Raw genomic sequence first — 13,565 nt, 5'->3', positions numbered from 1 at the left:
AGGTTTATGGACGAAATGGGATTGGTTTAGATTAGTCGGTTAGTGTTTTTTTTAAAAGCTGGTCGGCGCAACATCGTGGGCCGAAGGGCCTGTTCTGCGCTGTAATGTTCTATGTTTCTATGTTTCATCTCAGTCCTAAATAGACAGGGGAAGGATAAACAAGGATAGAAACAAAAGACAGAAGAAACAAGGGCAAAAAACACAAAATATGACAAAGATGATTAACATAAGTTCATAAAATATAGGAGCAGAATTAGGCCGTTTGGCCCATCAAATCCATTCCGCCATTCGATCATGGTTGATATGCTCCTGATCCCCATTTTCCTACCTTCTCCCCATAACCCTTCAATGCATTACCAGTTAAAAATCTGTCTAACTTCTCCTTAAATTTGCTCAGTGTGCAAGTATCCATCACACTTTAGGGTAGCAAATTCCACAGATTTACAACCCTTTGTGAATCTACTCCAACTCTGTTTTAAGTTTGCAACCCTTTATCGTAAGACTATGACCTCTTGTCCTAGAATGCCCCACCAGCGGAATCATCCGCTCCATGTCTATTCATACCTTTTATTATCTTGAATATCTCAATTTGATCTTCTCTCATTCTTCTAAATTCCAGAATGCATAGGCCTAAACTGTTCAATCCCTCTTCATACGATAAACCCCTCATCTCTGGAAACAATCTAGTGAACTGCTTCCAATGCTATTCCATCTTTCCTCAAGTAAAGGGACCAAACTGTGCACAATACTCCAGGTGTGGCCTCACCAAAGCCTTGTATAGTTACAACAGTACTTCCTTACCTTTATATTCCATTTCTTTTTAACAAGGTTAAAAATTCAAGGCTAATCATGTGGAGCATTTTTGATTTGATTTATTATTGTCCCATGTCGATGTGTGGGTTAGGTTGCTTGGCCATGCTAAAATTGCCCCTTAGTGTCCTGAGATGCATAGGTTAGAGGGATTAGTGGGTAAATATGTAGGGATGTGGGAGTAGGACCTGGATAGGATTGTGGTCAGTGCAGACTCAATGGGCCAAATGGCCTCTTTTTGCACTGTAGGGTTTCTATGGTTCTACGTATGCTTACAGCGAAAAGTATCGTTTCTCACGTGCTATACAGACAAAGCATACCATTCAGAGGGTACATAGGGGAGAAGGGAAGGAGAGGGTGCGGAATGTAGTGTTACAGTCATAGCTGGGGTGTAGAAAAAATTCAGATTAAGGTATAAGTAGGTCCATTCAAAAGTCTGATGGCAGCAGGGAAGAAGTTCTTGACTCAGTTGGTATGTGACCCCAGACTTTTATATCTTTTTCCTGATGGTAGAAGCTGGAGGAGAGTATGACCAGACTGTATGAGGTCCTTGATTATGCTGGCTGCTTTTCTGAGGCAGTGGGAGGTGTAGACAGTGGATGAGAGGCTGATTTGAATGATGGACTGGGCTACATTCACAACCATTTGTAGTTTCTTGCAGTCTTGGTCAGAGTAGGAGCTATTCCAAGCTTTCTATGATACATTTGTAAAAATTGGTGAGAGTCATAGCAGACATACTGAATTTTCTTAATCTCCTGAGAAAGTAGTGCCATTGGTGGGCTTTCTTAACTATAGCATCAGCATAGAGAGACCAGGACAGGTTATTGATGATCTAAACACCTAGAAACTTGAAACTCTCAACCATGTCCACTTCATCACCATTGATGTAGACAGGGGTGTGAACATAATGAAGGGGTGTGCCCTCCATTACGTTTCCTGATGTTGACAACTATCTCCTTCGTTTTGCTGACATTGAGGGAGAGATTGTTGTTGTCAAACCAGTTCACCAGATTCTCTCACTCTTTCCTGTACTCTGCCTCGTCATTGTTTGAGATCCCACCCATTACGGTGGTATCATCAGCAAACATGAAAATCAAGTTGGAGTGGAATTTGGCCACACAGTAATAAGTGTTTAGTAAGGCACTGAGGACACAGCCTTGTGGGGCACCAGTATTGAAGATAATCATGGAGGAGGTTTCATTAACTATCCTTACTGATGGCAGTCTGTGGGATAGGAAGTCTAGGATTCAGTTGCAGAGGGAAGAGCTGAGCCCATAGGCCACAGAGCTTGGAGATGAGTTTGTGGAAATAATGGTGTTGAAGACTGAGCTGTAGTCAATAAATAGGAGTGTGACATTAGTATCCTTGTCATCCAGGCTGAGTGTAGGGCCAGAAGTATGGCATCCGCTGTGGACCTGTTGCGGCAAAAGGTGAACTATAGTAGATCCAGCCATTCTGGAGGCTGGAATTGATTTGTGCCATGACTTTTGAAACACTTCATAATGATGGATATCAGAGCGACCAGACGATAATCATTAAGGCACGCTGTTTGGCTTTCCTTTGGTACAGGGATGATGGTCATCTTCTTTGTGGGTGGCACAGTGGTTAGCATTGCTGCCTCACAGCACCAGGAACCTGGGTTCAGTTCCCAGCTTGGGTCACTATCTGTGTGGAGTTTGCATATTCTGCCCATGTCTGTGTGGGTTCCCTCCCACAGTCCAAAAGCACGCTGGTTAGGTGCACTGGCCATACTAATTTCTCCTTCAGTGTACCCGAACAGGCACTGGAGTGTGGGGACTAGGGGATTTTCACAGTAACTTCATTGCAGTGTGAATGTAAGCTTACTTGTGACACTAATAAATAAATTTTACTTGAAGCAGATAGGAACCATAATAAGGTAGATGAATTACCAGCATAAATAAATATAAACAGTTATGATATAGTTGTAATTATAGAGATATAACTACAGGGTTTCCAAGGACGGCAATGGAATATCCAGGAGTATTTATTATTTAAGAAGGACAGGCACAAAGGGAAAGGAGGCAGGGTAGCATTCTTAATAAAAGAAGAAATCAATGCTATAATGAGAAAGGGTATTGACTCAGAAAATCATAATATAGAATGTGGAGATAAGAAACACCAAGGGGCGGGAAACATTGCTGAGCGTTGTATATAGGCCCCCAAACAGTAGTGAAGATATAAGGTATTAAACAAGAAATCAGGGATGCTTACTGACATGCAACTGAGATCATGGATGACTTTACACATGGATTGGACAAACCAGATCAGCAATGGTATTATAGAATCCCTACAGTACAGATTCTCTGAAAGAGCATCTTGCCCCCACACCCCTGGCCCTATCCCATAACCCCACAAATTTACCCCACTAACCCCCTTAACCTACACATCCTGAAACACTAAGGAACAATTTAGCATGGCAACTCCACCTAACCTGCACATCTTTAGACTGTGGGAGGAAACCGGAGCATCCGGAGGAAACCCACGCAGACACAGGGAGAATGTGCAAACTCCACACAGTCAGCCAAGGCCAGAATTGAACCTAGAACATAGAAACTGACAAACAATTCTATAAATATATGAAGAGAAAAACATTAATAAAGACAAATGTAGGTTCCTTAGTCAGAAACCAGGGAAATTATAATGGGGAGCAAAAAAAGGCAGAAAAATTGAACATATACTTTGGTGCCTGACGTCAGCTGCTGGGTGTCTGGTAGGCACTGGCAGGTGGGCACTGCCTGGCCATACCCCTGACCACCCAGGGACTTCAACGGCCTTTGAGCACCATGATGTAACCAGCTCGCCATGCCTCTGCTAATGCAGATCAGTAGTGACTCGCGCTAGCGTGATGTCTCGCTGGAGACATGGGATCATCCAGGAGGGGAGGGGGGAGCCTGCGTGCCAAACTCCTTAATGATACTGAAATCCAGTCCATCTGACGCTAATGAGCTTTGCACCCTTTCTGGGCACAAAGCATTTATGTCAGTAAAATGGGGGCCAGGAAGATAACAAATTGTTTCATGTTGGGTGCAAATCACATGCTATTTTCACAGTTTGCCACGCTGATTGCTGAATGCAGTGAGGTGGTGCAATTGCACCCATTATCTAAACAGCGAGAGACAGCAGAGCTCTGAGATTGAGGGATCTGTATGTCCTCTTGCATGAATCATAGAGGGCTCACATGCAGATGCAGCAAGTAATTAGAAAAGCTGATAGAATGTTATTGTTTATTGTGAGGCGAATTGATCACAAAAGTAGGGAGATTAAACTTCAACCGAACAGGGCACTGGTGAGACCACATCTGGCCTATTGTCTTCTTTTTTAGGGAAAGATGTAAATGTGTTGAAGCAGTTCAGGAGGTAGAGGATTGTCTCCTGAGTTAAGGTTAGACAGGCTAGGCTTGAATCCACTGCAGTTTTTAAGAGTAAGAAGCAACTTGATTGACACCTTTAAGACCCTGAGGGGTCTGGATATGGAGAGGATGTTTCAACTTGTGAGAGAATCTAGAGCTAAGATCCCTGTTTAAAAATAAGGAATCACCCATTTAAGAAGAGTATTTTTCTCTCGGAGGTTGTGAGTCTTAGAAACTAAAGAGGCGGTGGAAGCAAAGCCTTTGAATATTCTTAATGCAGAGCTAGATAGATTCTTGATTAACAAGGGGGATGAAGAGTTATCTTTGGTAGACAGAAATGTGTTGTTAAGGTTACAATCAGGTCACACAAAAAAATTGGTGGTGTGGTAAATAGCGAGGAGAAAAGCGTTAGATTACAGAATGTTATTGACAGGCAGAACAGTGGCAAATAGAACTTAATCCTGAAGTGTGCAAGGTGATGCATTTTGGGAAGACTAACATGGCAAGGGAATGTGCTAGGAATTGTGCAAGGGAATGCACAATGATGCTAGGAAGTACAGAGGACCGGGGGACCATGGGGCAGGACGGGTAGATAAGGTCACAGCTAGAGTACTGTGTACAGCTCTGGTCGCCACACTATAGGAAATATGGGATTACACAAGAAAGGGTGCAGAGGAGATTCATCAGGATGTTGCCTGGGCTGTTATGTTTCAGTTATGAAGAGAGGCTGGATACACTGGGATTGTTTTCTTTAGAGTGCAAAAGGCTGATGGGGGGTCTTTATTGAGGTATACAAAATTATGAGGAACATAGATAGGGTAAATAGGAAGAAACTTTTCCCCTTAGTAGAAGGCTCAATAAAAAAGGGGCATAGATTTAAGGTAAGGAGCAGGCGATTTAGAGATTAGAGAAACAACTATTTCACCCAGTGGGTGGTGAGAATCTGGAACTCACTGCCTGAAAAGGTGGTAGAAGTGGGAACCTTCACATTTAAGAATGATGTGGAGATGTCGGTGTTAGACTGGGGTGGGCACAGTAAGAAGTCTCACAACAGGTTAAAGTCCAATAGGTTTACTTGGTATCACGAGCTTTCGGAATGCTGTTCCTTCATCAGGTGAGTGAAGAATTGGGTAGTATTTAGATGAGCGCTTGGAAGTATTTAGATGAGCACTTGAAACACCATAGCATACAAGGCTACGGACCAAGTGCTGGAAAATGAGATTAGATAGGTATTTGATGGCTGGCACAGACACGATGGACTGAAGGGGCTCTTTATGTGCTGTTAAATTCTTTGCCTCTATGACTCTGATCTTATTGAATGGTGGCGCAGGCTTGAGGAGCTGAGTGGCTGACTGATAATTCTTTTCAAGAGCAGAGAATGCTGGAAAAGCTCAGCACTCAGGTAGTATCTGCAGGGGGAAGGAAAGAGAGTCCTCGACTTCAGGAAGTGTAGTGGAGGGCATGCCCTTGTCTACATCAAAGGTGATAAAGTGGAGATAGTCAAGAACTTCAAGTTTCTAGGTGTTCAGATCACCAACTGGTCCCTCCATGCAGATGCTATAGTTAAGAAAGCCCACCAACACTTCTACTTTCTCACAAGGCTAAGGAAATTCAGCATGTGCATGACAACTCTCATCAACCTTTACAGATGCACCATAGAAAGTACCCTTTCTGGATGTATCGTAGCTTGGTTTGGCTCCTGCTCTGACCTAGACCACTACAAAACGTTTCGAACGTAGCCCAGTCCATCATGTAAACCAGCCTCCCATCCATTGACTCCAACTACATTTCCCCCCACCTCAGAAGAACTGCCAGCATAATCAAGGACCCCACACACCCATACATTCTTTATTCCACCTTCTTCCATTGGGAAAAAGGTACAAAAGTCTGAAAACACATACCAACCGATTCAAGAACAGCTTCTTCCCTGCTGCCATCAGATTTTTCAGTGGACCTACTTTATAAGTTGATCTTTCTGTACACCCCAGCTATGACGGTAATACTACATTTTGCATCCTCTCCTTTCCTTCTCCCCTATGTACTCTAAGAAAGATATGTTTTGTCTGTATAGCCCATGAAACAATGCTTTTCACTGGATCCCGATGCAGTCAGAAGGGAAAGATTCAAAAGGGACCTGAGGGGCAGCTTTTCCACACAGAGCATGGTGTGTATATGGAATGAGCTGCCACAGGGGGGGTGGTAGAAGCAGATTCAGTTACAACATTTAAAAGACATTTGAACAAGTACATGGATGGGAAAGATTTAGAGGGATATTGGCCAAACGCAGGCAAATGGGACTAACTCAATTTAGGAAGCCTGGCTGGCATTGATGGATTGGGCCGAAGGGCCTGTTTCCATGATTCTAATACATGTGCCAATAATAATCAATCATATCAATCAATGTTTCCAGTCAGTTTGGCTCTTTTCCACGCTAACTGGTATGTTCTGCCATCCTGGCTGCTGGCTGGGGTATCCAAGTTGGCTGGGTTGTCCATGGGTGGATTTTCGAAGACTGGTTGGATTACTCATGGATGAGTGGGTTTTCCATGAGTAGGTTGGCCAAGGTTGGCCGCGTTGTCCATGGGTACGTTGTCCAAGGTTAGCTGATACCTCTCCACCTGGAGACGGTTGCTAGGGCCGGCGGATGGGCAGGCTGGCCGCCAGTTATCGCGACAACTCCTCTACCAGAGCGTCTGCGTCAGGACGGGAGGGAAGGGAAATACGATAATCTGCGCGCGCACTCTCATCACTATTGGTCAATCGGAAGAGCGCAGCCCGTACCTGATTGGTCTTGGCTGTCCGCCCCCACGTGGGTGTCGGCGGGAGGGGCGGGGCTTTCTGATTGGCTGTCTCCCCGGGTAACAAACGGTCGCTGCCGATTTGAAGCCCGGGGAGTTTTTCCCCCGAGGAAGCGAGAAACCCGCTCAGGGAGGCTCTGCTCGGTGAGTGACTGAGCCTCATTTCCCTTTCCCCCTCAGAGCGGCTCTGCTCGGTGAGTGACTGAGCCTCATTTCCCCCTCCCCCCCAGAGCGGCTCCGGTCGGTGAGTGACTGAGTCCCATTCCCCCCTCCAGCGGCTCCGCTCGGTGAATAAGCCCCATTTTACAACCCCCCCCCCCCCGCCCCCGACAGCGGCTCCACTCGGTGAGTGAGCTCCATCCCTGGGCCTGGAGAATAATGTGAGGGGAGCGGGAAAATAAGCCGCTTACCTGTGTGAAGTGGGTTTCGGGGATCGGTCGGATCCGCCGGCTGGGGGAGGGAGGGAGGGAGGGGGGGGGTTTTCCTCTGCAGCCGCTGTAGGCCGCAGGCGTCCCTCCCCTTTACAGCTGACTCTGGGGTGGGAGCTGCTGCTGAGGAGGCCACGGACAACAATAAGCCGCAAGCGACTCTGCTTATGGTGCTGCAGCAGCATCATTACTGAGCTTTACCTTGGCCTGGGCGACAAGCTTGTGAGTTCAGGATGTTTTATCTCATTGCTTGCTGTAATTTATTTTATATACACTTTTTTTATAAACTGACTGAGATTTGAGAACTTCCATGTCTTAAAGCTTTGGATTTTAATGTAAGGTCATTGCATTTAGTTTTGAATGTTTGTGCTGGGATGTTACATTCATGTTCAGGAAGGGTTGTGTACTGCCAAGAAAACAATAGGTATTCTGTTAAGTTGTGTATTGTGCTTTGCTCACCCAGTTCTACATCAGGATTTGCATTTAATTCAGCGATCAATTATTCCACTGGTGGACCCACGCATTTTTCCAGCTGTGCTTTGCTCGGTCGGTTCATCCAAATCCTAGGGGATTTTCACCGTAACTTCATTGCAGTGTTAGTGTAAGCCTTCCTGTGACATTAATAAATGAGTGGTGGTACAGTGGTTAGCACTGTTGTGCCTCAGTGCCAGGGACTTGGATTTGATTCCAGTTTGGATCACTGCATGGGTTTGCTCCCGTTTCCTTTCATCGTCGGAAAGATGTGCTGGTTAGGTGCATTTGTGGCACAATGGTTAGCACTACTGCATCTCAGTGCCAGACACCCTTTCCCAGCTTGGGTCACTGTCTGTGTGGTGTTTGTACATTCTCCCTGTGACTGTGTGGGTTTCCTAAGGTGCACCAGTTTCCTCCCATAGTCTAAAGATGTGTATATTAGGTGGATTGGCTGTGCTGAATTCTCCCTTGGTGTCAGAGGGATTTACAGGGTAAATATGTGGGGTAAGGGGAATAGGACCTGGGTATGGCAACTAGGGGATTTTCATGGTAAGTTCATTGCTGTGTTAATGTGAGCCTACTTGTCACATTAACGAATAAACTTTCTGCTTTGCCCACCCAGTCAATCCAGACTGCCTGCGTAAGGTTTCAAGGGTCAATAATCTCACTGGTGGAGCCAGTATGGTGTGATGTGCTAAGGATATACAAAGAGGTTAATTGACCATGCTAAATTGACCCTAGTGTCAGGGGGATTAGCAGGGTAAATATGTGGAGTAAGGGGAATAGGGCCTGGGTAGGATTGAGGTTGGTACAGACTCAATGGGCCAAATGGCAGCCTCCTGCATTGTAAGGATTCTATGATATGGATTAGTCTGTAGATACTTGGGTAAGCATGGAATTGTCAAAATGTGCCACTCTGATCCACCCCTTGAAGCTCTGCAATTTTCTCATTTTTTTAAGTATGTAAACCATTTATTTTTGAAAGCTGTTGCTGAATCTGCGCACGCCCCCTGGCATCACATTCCAGATCTATATAACCTGCTGGGTTAATGTTTCTTGCCTCTCCTTTGGTTCTTTTGCCAATTATCTTAACCATGTGTCCTCTCCTCAGTAACCAATTTGCTGGATGGGTAAATGAGATGAAACTGTTAAAAGTTCTCAATTTTGAAAATTTCTATCAAATCTCTCCTCAACCCCTCTGCTGTAATGAGAACAACCCAGCTTTTCTGGTGTCTCTGCATAATTGAAGTCTATTATTGTTGGCTCTATTCTAATCTCCCCTGTATCCTCCCAAGTACTTGACATCCTACGTCCTGTGGTGATGCAGTATACTTCAGCTGAGGCCTAACTGCTGATTAATAAAACATTAGCATAACCTTTTTTATTTTTATATGCTGTACCTTTTTGTAAAGCCAAGAACTCTGTACGAACTTAACAGCGTTAGCTACTTGTCCTGCATCTCTACAGAAGTCTCTGTGAACAAACCAAATTTCTGTTCTTGAACCCCTTTATAAAAATGTATAATTTTGTTTACATTGCATCACCTCATTCATCCTTTCAAAATACATCACTTCACACTACCCTGTATTAAATTTTGTCTGCCCACTTTGCCAGTGAGTCTGCATCTTCCTGAAGTCTGCATTTTCCTCATTATTTACTACATTTCCAAGTTTTTGTCATCTATAAACTTCAAAAGTTTTGTCCCCAAAACTCAAGTCCATGCCATTTATATTTATCAAAAAGAACTACGGGACTAATGGCCGGCATTGCACTGGGGAGGCATAGTAAGAAGTCTCTCAACACCAGGTTTATTTGGAATCATGAGCTTTTGGAACGCTGCTCCTTCATCAGGTGAGTCTGATGAAGAAGCAGCACTCAAAGCTTGTGATTCCAAATAAACCTGCTTGACTTTAACCTGATGTTGTGAGACTTCTTACTGTGTTCAATCTGAAAAACAACTGCCATTACTGTATCTTTAAATCAACTTTGTATTATTGCTACTGCACTCCCTTGATTCCTTCAGCTTCTATTTTGCTAATCAGTGGCCTGTCTACAATTTTGCAATATGGCAGATGCTACCAGGGTTTGAGTGTGACCATAAGTGTTTCAAAATAACACTAGATAGCTTAGTTAGTGAAGACATTGAGCCAAACAACCCAGGAATATCGCATGTTCAATCCCCAGGCTCTACTGAGTGAGTTTAGCTCAGCTGCATCGTTCATATTGGACTTAATGATTTTTGGATTAATGAAGCTATTTTTCTATATTTTAGTCCCTCACTGCAAATGTTCTGCATATCAACAACTTGGATTATACTGGCTGTCAACCTTAGATAAGGTGCAAGCAATCTTGACACGTAGTGTAGTTTCCTTTAACTAGGTACCTTACCAAATTTCCACATTGCTATACCCTGTAGGCAGGCCGATCAAGTTCAATTGTGTCCGGGCTTTTCTCTTCAATGTTCTGCCTCTGCTGTTAGGATTTCTCTTCCGCCATCCATTGAAAGGTTCAGCTGAGATCGGAATTTGGCAGGGAGCAGGAACTGGGTAATATTTCACCATTTTGTAAAACGCATGAAGTAGGAATAGGAGTAGACCATTGAATTTCTCCAGCACTCAGCAAGGTCGACTTGCCCCCTGTATTCCATGATTCTCAGACTGAAAATCTGCCTATCCCAGCCTTTACTATTGTACGTTAGTTAAATCACTGCATTGTCCGATTATGCTGTGTACTTTCTGGAAATCAGCAGTACCTTTTGAGTAAATCTGAAACTAAGTTTTTCTTTTCCTGTCCTGAAGACTGCAAATCATGACTGACAATTTAATGGATGCTGGCAGGTTAGGTGGTCATCCTCAATGTGAGTTCAGATTATTGTTAACAAACCATTTCACTCTAAGGAGCATCACAGCCAGCCTGTAGACAAGGGCTTGAGACTTCAGAGCTGAACTTGATCTATCCTTGTTTAATGGCCACGCTCTTGCAGTGGTTACTAGACAGTCAGTAGGAACTTCTCACTGCTTAGCCAAGTGATGCTGAAGTTAACCCTGCCATGTCGATAAAGATTGGATAACTTGATATGATTCAGGAATCAAAAGACTATCTTATACAACAACAGGAAATTCATTGGTCTCTTGAGCAGTTGGTGGACTCAAGAAGTCTATAATCCAGTTGCAGGTTTCAGATGGTGACAGGAAAGGTCATCGCCCTGAAACATTTGCTCTTTGTTACACTCATAGATGTTGCCTGACTTAGTGTTTTTAGCATCTTCTGTCTATATTGGCTAATATTTTGCTAAATTTTGTCTTGGATTTGCAACTTATTAAATACTTCACGATATCTACTTTGCCATAATTTTCAAGAATCCTCTACCCTCTGTGTAGTTAATTGTAAAATCCAAATGAATATATTGTTTATTGATGGTTATTACTCAGAATTGTAGTTGGTTGATTGCAACTTTCAATATGGGTGTCATCATACATCCACGTGGAAATGAAGACTGTGATTATAGAATTACCCCCACACAAGAGGCCACTCAGTCCATTACGCCCATGTAGCTTTATTTGAGAGAGATCTTATTACAGTTTGAGTATTCCAAATCCAAAAAACTGCACTTCAAAAACAGCTTTTTTAATCAAAAATCTCATCACCTTTAGTGTAGAATGCCTGTGACCTGATCATATTCTTTATTACCCAATGCACATCTTCCTTTTCTAGCCATTTACTTCACTTTAGACAATAGGTAGTCTAGGTTTCAGTCATTGTAATGCAAGTAGACCAATATTTGGTTTACAAAAACCAAAATTGTCTGAAATGTGAAATGCAGTTGGCTCCAAGGATTCCAGACGAAGATACTCTGTTATTGCATGCCCATGCTGTAATGCTAAACCTTTCCTTTTCAAGTATATAACCAATTTCATTTGAGGTTGCTTTTGTATCTCTTTCCATCAGTCTTTGAGACATTATTATAGCAGCATGTAGTTATGTTATTGGAGTAATAATGCTGAGACCAGGACTAATTATCCAGAGGTACAAGTTCAAATGCCATCGTGGCAGCCAGGGAATTTAATTATTTAATAAACCTAGAATAATGATGATCAGATTATCTGCCGTTTTGTTTTTAAGGGAAATCTGTGTTGTTACCTGGCTTGGCACATCACAGACACAATGAACTTAATAGCCTCCTTTTATAGATTTTTTTTTTCCATGCTTCTGCATGTGACTCCAGGCCCACAGCAATGTGGTTGACTTAATGGCCCACAGGCTCAGGTATGTCTAATTACTGTGGCTGTACCTACACCGCAGTGACTGCAGTGGTTCAAAAAGATGTCTCACCACTTTAGGATAGACAGGAATGAGCAATGTCCAGAAGCCATTAGTGAATAAAATGAAACGTGCTGTATTTCAGAGAAATTCCTTCTCGCTCTTTTGCCAATAATCTTAAATCAGTGTCCTCTGATTTTTATCTGTAATAACCCTTCTATTTGAGCATTCTTTACCCAACCTCTTTAGTCTCTTTCTGTAAGAAAAAATTCCACTTTCTTTGTGCTATTATATTAAATCTCCTTCCAAGGACTTGGTATCAAACTTTAGAGAGGCTGTCTATCTGTCATGAACAATTATTGGCCAAAACTCAATTAAAATTGAGATTTGCAGTATACTACAGCATTTAAAGCTAGAAATAACCATGAGAATGTAGCTTCGCTGGTTTCAACTGAAGGCGCTAAATGTGCTATAACTTTTACAATTTCTGCTTTTCAGTCACTTGCAGCACGATTCAAATACATTTTATACATGGCAGCCAGAATCTCTTATTGTAATATAACACTTCTGTACTTTACCCTGCACAAAGTTTTATTTTTTGTTCCCGTAACTTAATTATCTAGACAGTTACATGGGTAAGATTGGTATAGAGGGATATGGGCCAAATGTGGGCAATTGGGACTAGCTTAGTGGTTAAAAACAGGGTGGTGTGAACAAGTTGGGCCAAAGGGCCTTTTTCCATGTTGTAAACTTCTGTGACTCTATAACTTTGACATTTTCCAGTAGTAGTTGCCTTGTTTCTTGCATCAGGACCAAAATGTTTCTTGTAATGCAACTATGAAGTGGCCAATAGTGGCCTGGGTTGCCTGGACTTGAGCATTCTCTGTTTCTTGTGGAGTAGTGCCTGGATTCTACTCAGCATGTGTGGTCAGGTCAGTAACTCATGTTGCAGAGGTTCCAAAGCCTATGCCCTACTTCTGTGTGCAAGGAGTGTGGATTATGTTGCTGCCTGTCACCAATCAAAGAAAATTTGTTTCTAGCTATCTAGTCTGCAAGAGATTTGACTGTTAATGTACAATTCATTCTCACGTCATTTTGACCAATGCTCCTACCCCAGGCTCTGCGCTATAGTACATGCTTAAACTTTTGCAATCTTCCCAAGTCCTGAAGTTCGTTGTTTCCATTTCAGGCAAACCAGTGCAGAATTACCTGGCTAATTGCTTAATTTTAAGACCTTGCTGGTTGACCTTGTTCGGAACTGTAATTTTTGCCATGTTTCTGTTGTTCACTACAAAATTGAAGTTTAGTCTAAGCTACTAGTCACATGGTTTATTTATTGAGAGAACAATGTCAGCCAGCCACCACACGTTGCATTAGTTGAACTTGCGCTACAAGCTTGATTGGCTTTTTCAAAAAAAAAGTCTG

General features: G+C 43.0%; 1 protein-coding gene across 5 annotated transcripts in view; it reads left to right on the top strand.

The window, feature by feature from the left end:
* The first annotated feature begins 7,033 nt into the window (after positions 1-7,033).
* The window catches only part of trim37 (tripartite motif containing 37), a 121,125-nt gene continuing 114,593 nt past the window's right edge, over positions 7,034-13,565 (top strand). For 4 of the 5 annotated variants that reach the window (XM_080210446.1, XM_080210445.1, XM_080210444.1 and 1 more), the window contains exon 1: positions 7,451-7,628. The gene's annotated coding sequence lies outside the window, so the exon portion shown is untranslated. Of the gene's footprint in view, positions 7,123-7,450; positions 7,629-13,565 lie in introns of those variants that run through there. The other variant, XM_080210441.1, reaches the window with a different exon arrangement.

The sequence above is a fragment of the Carcharhinus amblyrhynchos genome, chromosome 23, assembly GCF_965287045.1.
Source record: "Carcharhinus amblyrhynchos chromosome 23, sCarAmb.v2.hapA, whole genome shotgun sequence".
NCBI classification, from domain to species: domain Eukaryota; kingdom Metazoa; phylum Chordata; class Chondrichthyes; order Carcharhiniformes; family Carcharhinidae; genus Carcharhinus; species Carcharhinus amblyrhynchos.
Note: the sequence above shows the minus strand (reverse complement) of the source record. Positions and strands in the feature narration are given on the sequence as shown.